The sequence below is a fragment of the Lissotriton helveticus genome, chromosome 12, assembly GCF_964261635.1.
Source record: "Lissotriton helveticus chromosome 12, aLisHel1.1, whole genome shotgun sequence".
NCBI classification, from domain to species: domain Eukaryota; kingdom Metazoa; phylum Chordata; class Amphibia; order Caudata; family Salamandridae; genus Lissotriton; species Lissotriton helveticus.
In genome coordinates, this window is record NC_136073.1 from 154533268 (window position 1) to 154545469 (window position 12202).

Here is a 12202-nt window from a genome sequence, read left to right on the forward strand (position 1 = left end):
AAGGACCGAGGGCTGGGGGCTCACCGCTCAAGGACGCAGGTGGGTTGCGTCTTGCATCGTTCTCAGATAGGAGATGGAGCGAGAGGGCCCCTTGGTGCTGAAGTAAGTAGATATTGCATAACCGGTGGTTATGATCAGTGATAATACTTGTAAATATTAAAAGTGTGAATATTGAATTTTAAATGTACATTTTATGAATACTTTTGTCATGTTTATAAATGTTTTGATGGTTATTAAACATGGCCGTTTTACCCACACTCTTGGACCTGCGCTCTATGATAGGCACAAGATCTCGGCGAGCTCGCCCTTAGGGCCCGGCCCCCTGGACCCACGCCACACCCCCTTAGTTCAGTCTAGTAGCCCGATTGGCTACTGGCCGGAGGAAGTACTTCCGGGTCACCCATGACACATGTCCGGCCGGAGCAGGGAGCATTAGGGGTGGAGCCAGGGGGGGCTATTTAGGCCCAGGGTCCACTTCCAAGCTTCCTCTTTTTCCCGCTCTTGACCCCTGGATCAGTGGAGCAAAATCAATCTCTCACCCACCCGTCCCTGAGATTAGTGGTTTGGGGTAGGTTATGAGGGGGAATGGTGGAAAAAAGGCCACAGAACATTGATTTTCAGGGTTAACGGGAGGCCTGCTTACATACTCCCGAGGCCAGCACTGAGGGGAGTTCTCCGCAGGGAGAATGGGGACACCGGCTGGGGAGGCAAGGGCGCCAGGTCACACGAGCCTCCTTGGCAGCCTGGTGGTAGAGGAGTGGGCCCCCGGAAATGACGAACAAGGACCGAGGGCTCACCGCTCAAGGACGTAGGTGGGTTGCGTCTTCCGTGATTCTCAGATAGGGGACGCAAGCCAGAGGGCCCCTTGGTGCTGGAGTAGCTAGATATCGCATAACCGGTGGTTATGATCAGTGATACTTGTAAATATTAAAAGTGTGAATATTGAATTTTAAATGTGAATTTTATGAATACTTGAGTCATGTTTATGAATGTTTTGAAGGTTATTAAACATGGCCGTTTTACCCACACTCTTGGACTGGCTAGTTTTGATTGTGGGATTGCATGAGGTTAGGGTGGGGGAGACCCTGGGGGTCTAGGCTCTACAGGACCGTGAACTATGTGGACTAGAGAGAGCAAGGCCTTTGTAGCAGAGCGGTTCTCGGCGGTCTACACTAGCAGTGGGATTCCCCAGTTGAGCAGGATTTTGTTGGTTGGTGTGCGTTCCGGCACACGGAGTAAAGGGGTGGGGGGGCCTTTAGTCTTTGCAGTTGGGCAGTCACAAGGGAGGTGCGTTAAATAATTTGATACAAACAAGGGGAGCTCCAGCACGGCGATCCCCAGCGCCTCCTTCTCCTTTGGCTGCCCAGTACAGAGAGCAGAAGACGCACAGTAGCGGTGTGTGCGGGAGAAGCCTCTCGACCTCCACTCCCGTTACCTTATTAACCGCCTGGTTGTTAGTGTGTCCGGGGCGCATTGGGGTCATTCCTCAATTGTTTTAGCCTAATCTTACCCCTGTCGGATAGCGGCACAGGTGGGCTGTGATTATTGTTGTATATCTGCTCCTTCTGTGGTGGGGTAGCAAGGAATTACAGACAGTCGATTACCGTCTTGGTTGGCACTCCGCCTGCCTGGGGCTGTTTTTTTTATGGATTTATTGAGCTATTCTCCAAGTGTGTAGTAAAGGAAGTTGGGGAATCATGCCAGCAAAAGGGGGTCAAAATGGCAAAAGGAAGGACAGTGAGCCAGATCTGTCCCAGTTGCTTAAATTGTTTCTGGCTAAATTAGGCCATAGTGATGGGACTGAGGATGAGCCAGCTGGGTGGGTCCAAGAGCAGGAACCAGCACCTGGGGGTCAAGATCGTCCTTGCAAGGTCAATGTGCCCCCCCCCCCCCCCGGCAGCATTCCCACCCCTGGAGAAAAGGGCCAAGACATGCCCTACTAAGGCTAAAGCTATAAGTAAGAGGGTGGATCTAGTAGACTTAAGCAGTGAGCCTGGGCATGATATTCAGCCTCCTTCTTGTGAAGGTGTGCAGCGGGCACCAGGCACAGCAGCCCCACTTACGCCTCCAGCGGTAGCGCCGCAGGTAGTTCCTGGCTCAACAGATGTGGGGGCAGTGTTAGAGGAGCTACACAGTGCATTGCAGTCACTGCCACCCCCTTGTCCAAATACCTCGGCGGGTGTAACAGGGGAGTGCGCTGCATTACCAAATATGAGGGGACCGGGCTCCTCCTTTGCAAAAGTACAGGCATCTGCAGTAAAAGTCTTGTTAGGTGGAAGGGGACCAGCTCAGAATGCACCATCGGGGGTGGTGCCTGCTGTGGTGCAGGCGCCTGCAGCGAACGTCCTGTTGGGTGTAGGGGGACCAGCGCAGAGCACACCAGTGGGGGTGGTACTTGCGCCCACATCAGGGAACCCCGGGGGGTCAACCTGTTTACCACAAGGGTCCACAACAAGCATACTTGCCTCAATGGCAGCATTACTAGTGCAGTTAGCGGCACCAACGTCTGGGGGTCAGGTCAGTGGTGCATCAGTGGCCCCGTGGGAACCCTCGCCAAACTTGGAGTGTGCCATGAGTGAATTACACAAACAGATAGAACTCATGGCGAGGACGCAAGGGAAAGATTGTTCAAGCACAGCTCCTCTGGCAGTGGGTCTGGAGGCCCCTGCAAGAAACGATACTCCCACAGTGGCCCCAACAGGTAAGGGGCAGAGAACACAGATAAAAACCTCAGTGGCGGGGGAAGGCTTTGGGGAGCCATGATACATTGCTTTCCAAACCTGGTAAATTAGCCTCTTGGAAAAGATTTGGAAGGGTGAGTTAATCGATATATTCTCACTGATCAGGTCTAAAAGGAGGACGGTAGCGGTTAAGGAGAAGGAGAGGAATGATAGCTCCTCTCAAGATAAAAAACCAAAAGTGGAGGAGTCAATCACAAATTGGCTCTTCGGTTTTAACATTTTTGCAATGGCAATACTGGAGAAGAGGCCTGAATTGGCGGCGCCATTGATATTTTATTCTAATAAAATTTTGAAGGCGCATGCAATGTACGGCGGGATGACATGGTTGGACTACGATAGGGATTTCAGATGGGCAAAAGTGGAGGACCTGGAGATTGGCTGGGACCAGACAGAGGTGAATGTGTGGTTAGAAAGCATGAATAACAAGACACCAAAGAAACAGTCTTTTCGTATAACACAATGGGGATCGAGCGAGAAAAAGGGACCTGCTGGGCATTCAACCAAAAAATGTGTACACGGCCAGCCGGATCGTGTAAATTTAAATACAACTGTGCTTTTTATGGCCAGTCACCCATCCCATCCATAATTCAAATGCATTAAGAAATCCAAGGATAGAGGGAGGGACCCCAAGGCATTATCCCAATAGGACTTTGCCCACTCCAGTTGAGATTGAGAGACTGATTTTCTGGCTGCATCAGTATCCCAATTGCTCTATAAAGGTTTTTCCATGGGATGTCGCATACCTGCGCAAGGGGTACCACCTGTTATGCTTTGTGAGAACTTCCTGTCTGCACGCACCCATTCCACTGTTGTTTCCCAAAAGTTGGAGAAAGAAGGGGCGCTGGGCAGAATAGCGGGCCCTTTCACCAACCCCCCGCCCCACCCCAGCCTGATTATGTTAGTTCGCCATTAGGGGTTGTGCCTAAAAAAAGACCCAGCCCGTTCAAAATGATACATAATTTATCTGCACCTAAGGGTGTTAACGATGCGATAGACCCTGCATTATGCTCCATGACTTACTCTTCATTTGCAAAAATTGTGTGGCCTTGGCCCCAACGCCTTCATGGCAAAAACTAACAGAGTCAGCCTTCCAGCTCATGCTAGTGCACCCTGATGACTACCATTTACTGGGATTCCAATTTAAGGGCCAGTATTTCTATGACAAATGCATGCCAATGGGATGTGCATTATCCTGTAAGTACTTTCAGCCATTCAGTTCAATGTTGCATTCGTTATTTTTTTTCAGAACAGATCACACAGATATTGTTCATTATTTGGATGACTTCATGGCTATGTGCCCGTCCTCTTCAGGACACTGTGGGTGGGCTTTTGGGGATCTAGTGTCAATGTTTGAAGAGTCTGGTGTGCCTCTTGCACCAGGGAAGACAGTGTGCCCTGCTACATGCATGGCGTTCCTGGGGAGTGAGATCGACACAGTGGTAGGGGAGTGCAGGTTACCATGGGACAAAGTGCAGGCATCTTCGCAGGCAATTGATTCTGCTCTGTCTGGAGCAAAGGTGACTTTACATCAGCTCTTAGTGCTGATAGGCTGGTTAAATTTTGCTTTGCGCATCATCCCTATGGGTCACCTCTTCTCCAGATCAATTGTGAGAGCAATGTCCGGTCTGACGAAGAAGCACCACCATACCAGGTTGCGGGCAGAAGTGAAGGAGGACTTGAAGATTTGGTGCGAGTTTCTGAGGGACTTTAAGGAGAAAAGTGGTTTGGCCTGTGCCACCGGTTACCAGTGAGGCATTAGGTTTGTTCGCCAATGCAGCAGGTAGAGTTGGTTTTGGGGCAGTGTTGGGGCCTCGCTGGTGCCGGGATGATTGGCCAGGGGCTTGGCTTGAAAGTGGGCTGACGAGAAATATTGCCGTTTTGGAATTGTTTCCCATTGTATTGGCAGTCACAGTATGGTCTGACATCTTTTGTAACAAATCTGCAGTTTTTTGTCAGATAACAAGTATGTAGTAGAGGCTATGAACAGGCAAGGTGCTTCATGAACCCACGTTCTAAGACTTTTCAAGCATCTGGTTCTGTTACGTCTGAGATTAAATTTACTATTTAGGGCTGCACATATCCGAGGTGTTGATGCTTTGTCTCACTCCAAGTTGTAGGAATTTCGGAAGTTCCACCCACAAGCAGCAGACCAGATGACCGTGTTCCCGAGATCTCTGTGGAAGATTGGAGCCCCGCATTAGCAGGTCTCCTAGGGGCCTCACTGAGCGAGCCACCCAGAAGACATAATTTTAAAGCCAACAGGTTTTTTTGTGCAGCGACAAGGGATTGTCAGCTTGTTCTCATCAGAGGCCATATCTGGTTTCTTACAGGCGTTGAGGGAGCAAGGCAGACCAGTGTCTTACGCGACAGGTCACTTAGAAGTGGTTGGCTTTTTTGCAAAACTATTAGGGGTGCAGGATGCCAGGAATTCATTCTTGGTCAGGAAGGCACTCGCAGGGTGAGCCACATTAGACGGTGTGAAGGAGGACAGCAGAAGGCCCCTTGACTGGAGCATGCTGGGGGATATGCTAGATGCTCGCAGTCAATGTGCTCATCTGCTTATGAGACAACCCCGTTTGCTGCCGCTTTCATGCTAGCTTTTTATGGGGCTTTCAGAGTGAGCAAATTGGTGGGGGCCTCGAAAGTAGATATTGCTGGTGGACTGCAATGGCAGGATGTAAAACTGTTTCAGGGTGGGCTTTCCATTACATTACGTAAATCCAAGATAGATCCTTTAAGCAAAGGGACTACGATTCGGCTTAAACTTGCCGCAAGGGCCCTAGTGTGCCCAGGTGCTTGGATGGAAGCCTAATTTGCTATTTGCACACAGGGGCAGAAGAATGCACTGTTTATTCATAAAAAGGAATGGTGCTTACCAAAGTATCAATTCAGGGTGGTGTTCATGAGCACCTTGCGAGGTCTAGGGATAGATCCCACTAGTTATTCTTCTCACTCATTCAGGATTGGGGCTGAAACTCTGGCGGCGGGAGCAGGTTTGTCAAGTGACAAGGTTAAGGGTGTAGGTCGATGGTCTTCTTCGTGTTTCAAGAGATATGTGCGTCTTGAATTGTTGTGTGGTTGCTCAAACTGTTTGCGTGTGGCCATTCTAATTTTGTCTCCTTCTACAGTAGTATGCCCTCTAAAGTGATATGGGTTACGGGACACTCATGCGGCAGGCCGCTTACCGATTGCAACAGCAGCGTGGGTCGAAATCGGCATGCAGTGGCGTCACAAGGGGGGTGCAGACCGCACCGGGTGACACCATCACATGGGGTGACACAATGACACCAAAATGCAAAATATTACTGTCTGTCTATGATTCTATGTCACTCTATGCTATGAAATTATTCTTATTCATGGTTTCAGCCCAGCAACAGAAATGTATTACTGAAATATAAAAATATCTCTGTTCTGTTAGTGATAAACACAAAAAAATGGTTATGGTTTTGTTTTGCGTCAACCCTAGTGAGCCTCTGTTTTAAATCGCTACATAAATCAGGAGGAACCCGTTACCCGGCTGTCAGCCAAGATTATTGTCTAATTAGCTATATGACGTCGATGTTAACGTCACTCACATGGCTCCCGGACCCGCCGTTTTCATCAGCCCACGCCCGTCGCCCACTACACATGCTTAAAATTTAAACTTAAAATTTAGGCACTGCTGTTTCTTCGTTCATTGCCACCAGGTAAGGAGGTGGGGTGGGGGCAGGGCGGAGCGCGACTCCTCTGTGGCTGTAAGTAGCAGACGGGTTGAGGCGGACTGAGCACATCTCAACACATTTCATAAAACATAAAAATACGACTTTTTGTGGCCCTATCTCTGTAACCTTGTCCAAACTAAGATGTGATATATACATCAAAGCAGGCATTCATGCTCCAAAAATACTGAACGCTCACAGCATCACAATGTTGTTTTATTCATTTTTCAAGCTATGTTTTAAGTACAGGAAATTGAGGTTGGCGTGCGCGTTTCAATTCATAATAATATTTAATTGGGTGGTTTGCTCTGATTGCCGGCTGCCAGTCACGCCAGAGCCTCTTGGTTCAACTGCACTCTACTAGAAAGGGCAGATTGTGGATTTCGTGAGCAGTGAGGTCAATCTTTGATGTAGAGGTCTTTGTAAAGGTGGCGAGCAGAACAGCTAACCATTGTTTTACAAAAAAAATGAGTCGAAAATAGTATTCTGTAACTTTATGGTAAATGTAAAAATGATGTGGCACATTTACTATTCAAGGCTGTATTTTTCTCCCCTCTGCGCTGTGTGTGGTGGTGGTACTCTAAGATGCCCCGTGGCCTGGGCACAGCTTCCTTTACACTCTGCACATATTCTCTCCTACTGACAGTTTCCTTTGTGCTCTTGTGCTCTTAGGCCTACTCGTTACACCTCCCCCTGCTTATGCTAACCCAGAAGCACTGTGTCTTCTTTGGGGCTGGCACAGACCCCTTTTAGTCTAGGGCACGGGGTAGGTGGGTGGGTGTCGCAAGGTAAAACAACTAAACATTTTGTCATTTTCTTCCCTGTAACGTTCTTTTTCTATTTTTGTTCTTATAGAGTGACCTTTGGTGAAATCAAGGTATTTTTGGTTGGACTGGAGTTTTTTTTTAATCAAAACAGGATACATGAAGGGGGGAGGCAAACTCTCTTATTAATAGCTTGCAGATTCTCTCCTGGAATGGCCTTCGCACCAGACCCAGAAGGGATATGATCTTGCAATATCTTTGTGATTCTGGCACGCAGGTCATTGTTCTCCAGTAGACCCACTTGACAGACCAGAGATGCTTTCCTTGGCCAAAGATAATAGATGGATTGATTTATGTATTTCTACAACACAGACAATGAACATCAGGGGAGTCACGATCCTCTTTAAGAAACCAATAAAAGCCTGTCTTATATATAAGTTAGTAGACTCAGGTGGCAGATGGGTCATTGCTACAGTAAATATTGCAGGGGCACAAATCACAATTGTTGGATACTACGGTCCGAACCATGACGACCCCTCTGTTCTTAAATCCATTTTTTCTCATTTATCATCTTTTTCAGAACCTATTATCGTGGCCGGTGAGTTCAATATAGTTTTAGATCCCCTCCTTGACAAATCACCAAATAGTTGGGCTTTAACATCTTCTAAAACCAGGGCTTTCCTATTGGATAACATGAAACAGTATGGCTATGTCGACAAATGGAGAGCGAGATCCGGAAAACAACTGGGTGTCTCATTTCAAAGCCATGAATATCATCATAAATCAAGAATCGATTTTATCCTTATTAGCCAGACTCTGGAGAATCTAGTAAAAAATATCCCTCACATTTATAAGACCATTCAGCTGTATTGATGGTAATGGAAGGCTTTCCCAAGACTTCGCCCAGAATTTGGTCGTTTGACCGCTCGCTTCTCTCGGTACAAGAGGAGATTATTTTTTGGGTAAATGAAACTGAGTGCTTCATGACTGCGAATATTGGTTCAGCCTCATTAGGCTGTGTTTGGGGCTCCAATAAGGCCTTTTTAAGAGGGCAAATAACTAGCAGGGCTAACTATAGGAGGAAATTGAATAGAGAGGAGGTAACGTCTAGTGAGGCCGAAATTGTGAAGATACAAGGGGAAATAGATTCGCATTTAGATGCCCCTATTAACATCTCACAGGGGTTGCATAACAAGTTAATGCGAGAAAAGGGACACTTGGAGCCAGTGTTGAGCATACTTGTTCTACAAAGATGGGAAGCCAGTAAAATAGCTCATTTTCAATATGGTGAGGGAGCGGGTAGACTTTTATCCTGGAAATCCAAGGCTGACCAGGTGCAAAACAACATTGGTTCAATTTCCCAGGATAATTTGGGGTATACATCAGACGAGGATATTCGGAGGGTTTTTAGGCTGTTCTTTCAGGATATCTATAAGGAGGATATAAGTATCGAGGTGGAAAAAATTGAAGATTGGTTGAAGGAGATACAATTACCTTCACTGACCTCGGAACAACGTGCTTCTCTAGATCGGGCTATCAAGCGGGATAAGGTCAAAGCGGCTATTGTGAGCAGTAAGAAGATTAAAGCAGTAGGTCCGGATGGCCTTCCTGCTGAGGTATATAGGGTTTTGGAGCAGGCAATTGTTCCCTTCTTAACCACTTTATTCAATCAGATCCTCCAGGAAGGGGGGTCACCCCCCGCCTCTTGGGATAGTGCATCCATCACATTGATTTTAAAACCTGGTAAACCGGCATCAAGCTGTGGGTCATATCGACCAATTTCCATTCTTAACATGGACTATAAAATCTTTGCTTCTATTATGGCCAATAGACTGGGTTCGGTTGCAGCTGACATCCTGCACCAAGACCAGAGGGGGTTTGTTAAGGGTCGACAACTTTTTGAGCTGACCTACGACCTTATAGGTGCAATTGACATTGCATCCACCGACTCTAGCCCTTTGGCTGTTCTTACGCTCGACGCTACTAAGGCCTTCGACAGGGTGAATTGGTCATACCTGTCGGGGGTCTTAGGTAAATTTACCATCGGAGATAATTTCCGTCAAGCAGTGAGATCGCTATACCAGAATCCCTCAGCCTGCCTTTTGGTGAATGGAGCATTGTCTGAACCTTTTGACATCACAAGGGGAACACGCCAGGGCTGCCCACTCTCCCCTCTCCTGTTTGACCTATACATTGAACCCTTTGCCCAAAGGCTGAGGGATGACCTTAAGATCAAGTCTTTTAGGTACAGGGAGTGGGAGAAGAAGGTGGCCCCGTACGCGGATGACATCTTGATCTTCTCCTCAGAATTGTGTACAGCCCTTCCATCAGTGATTAAATTGGCTCAGGATTTTGGGGCAATCTCTGGATATGAGATTAATGCCTCTAAAACAGAGATCATGGTTTGGAATAACGTAGAGTCAATGGCAGGAGTGCAGCCCAGTTAAAAAATGAGATACCTTGGTATTAATATTGTCCAAAATGTCAATAAGATTGCTGAAACTAATTTTTCTGCAGTAGCGAAAGACTGTTGGAAACTTATGAGATCATGGTCTTAGTTACCGTTGTCTATTTTGGGAAGGGTTAACCTCATAAAGATGTCTATTTTACCCACAATCACTTTTTTGTTTAACACTATTCCTCTTTATTTTGAACCTTTACTTTTGTCTAAGTTAGAGTGATATTAGTTCATTTATTTGGGCGCAGCATATACCCAGGATTACCTGGAAAAAACTTAGGTGCCGAAGAGAAAAGGGAGGACTGGCAGCCCCGGATCTTCAATGGTATGCATGGGCATTTCAACTTACCCACTCCCGCATGCTATTGAAGGTGCCCATTAACATCGGGATTGGTTGTATGTTCAGGGCCATGCTTAGTGGGACTAGCTTATCACAGGAGGGGTTTCTGTTTAAATCCTGGAACCCAAATTTAAAAATAAAATAAAACTGAAGGTCCTACAGGGCATGGCTAAAATGTGGGCCAATGTGCGTAGTTCTGTAAGGCTAGGATTTCTTTCTAGTAAGGCACCTTTATGGGACTCACCAGGGGGTCTGGGTTGGCTTAAGGATAGCCTTGCTTTGCCCTTGAGAGAGGCAGGGTTGGTAGTTTGGGGTGATTTGTTTGTAGAAGGAGTTCTCGAATCATGAGAATCCCTTAGTGATAGAGTTGGCTCAAACCGGTCTAGATTTAAATATCTGCAGATAGCTAGCTGGGCTCAGTCACAGTCCACCATTAAGAATAGACTCCCAGTTGGGAGAGGTAACCCTCTTGGGTTACAACTTTTTAATTAAATCGGTGAATTTCTATTAGGCAATAGACTATGGGAGAGCTCGTTTTTGAACCATGATGTGGGTAACCTCTGGTTTAACTCCTTCAAGCTACTGTTGGATATTGTTAAACCAGCATGGCTCCGAAGGATTCACCTCTTCACCCTGCATAAGGCCTATTATTCACCACAGAGGCTCTAAACATTTTCAAAACAAAAGACTTACCAGTATCTTGCATGAGGTGTGGGACAATAGCTGCCTCAGACTTACATATGTTCTTTGATTGCCCATCTCTGTCTTCCTTTTGGTATTCCATAAGTAAGCTACTGTCAACTTTGCTCGGCCGCCAAATCACGATCAATCCCGTACTTGCAATTTTTGGTGTGATGAATGGGGTCACGGGTGCTGCCAGACATCTTCTTTTCTATTCCATCCTCCTGGCTAGGAGAGAAATTTGCAAAAAGTGGAAGGATTCTATACCCCCCTCCTTTCTGGATAGGCGGTCGTCAGTATTGCAGGTTTCGAGGTTAGACCTAATGAGATCAGGCAACCAAAATAAGAGAGCTTTTTGGAACCTTTTGAAGTGGTCCCAATAGTGTGATGTCGGCCTGGGTTTTTTTTCCCCCCTGTCCAATGATTATGCTGTCCTTTGTCTCTTTTCTGTTTATTGGCAATCCCAGACATATCAGGTCGTGTCCTGATTATGGATATACAGGCCCTGCAAGGCAGCTCTCCTTCGGGCTCTGTACGAAGATCTTGGAGGCTCTGACATCACTGATTGGCGGTGGCTATTTCTACAATAAGCCTGGCTATCTAGTTTACTGAGGCAGCGTATCACTCTCTTCAGACTTTAACGGAATGTACAGGGTAGTTTATGAGGACAAAAATAAATAAATGTTGTTTTATTCATTTTTCAAGCTATGTTTTAAGTACAGGAAATTGAGGTTGGCGTGTGTGTTTCAATTCATTGTAATATTTAATTGGGTGGTTTGCTCAGATTGCCGGCTGCCATTCTTGCCATAGCCTCTTGGTTCAACTGCACTCTACTAGAAAGGGCAGATTGTGGATTTCGTGAGCAATGAGGTAAATGTTTGATGTAGAGGTCTTTGTAAAGGTGGCGAGCAGAACAGCTAACCATTGTTTTACAAAAAAATGCGTCGAACATAGTATTCTGTAACTTTACGGTAAATGTAAAAATGATGTGGCACATTTACTATTCAAGGCTGTATTTTTTTCCCCTCTGTGCTGTGTGCGGTGGTGGGACTCTAAGATGCCCCGTGGCCTGGGCACAGCTTCCTTTACACTCTGCACATATCCTCTCCTACTGACAGTTTCCTTTGTGCTCTTGTGCTCTTAGGCCTACTCGTTACACCTCCCCCTGCTTATGCTGACCCAGAAGCACTGTGTCTTCTTTGTGGCTTGCACAGACCCCTGCTGTGTTGTTGAGTAAACCCATATTTTTAAGAATGAACTGGAATGGTAGGTGGTAAGTTAAACATCCAAGTGACATACAGTGCTTAGAAGCTACAAAAAACGGTGTAATGAAGTTCTATGTAAAAACCTGTTTTAGTAGCACATGTGTATTATGCACATGTATGTAGAAGTTCTTTAGCTATGTATGTTTGGTCTTATAATGTGCAATCTATCCAGCCAGGTTTCAGAGCGCTTAGCGTAATAGTGAGAAAGTGGCACATAGCCATCTACGTCATACCTTCTCCTCACCCAAGACACAT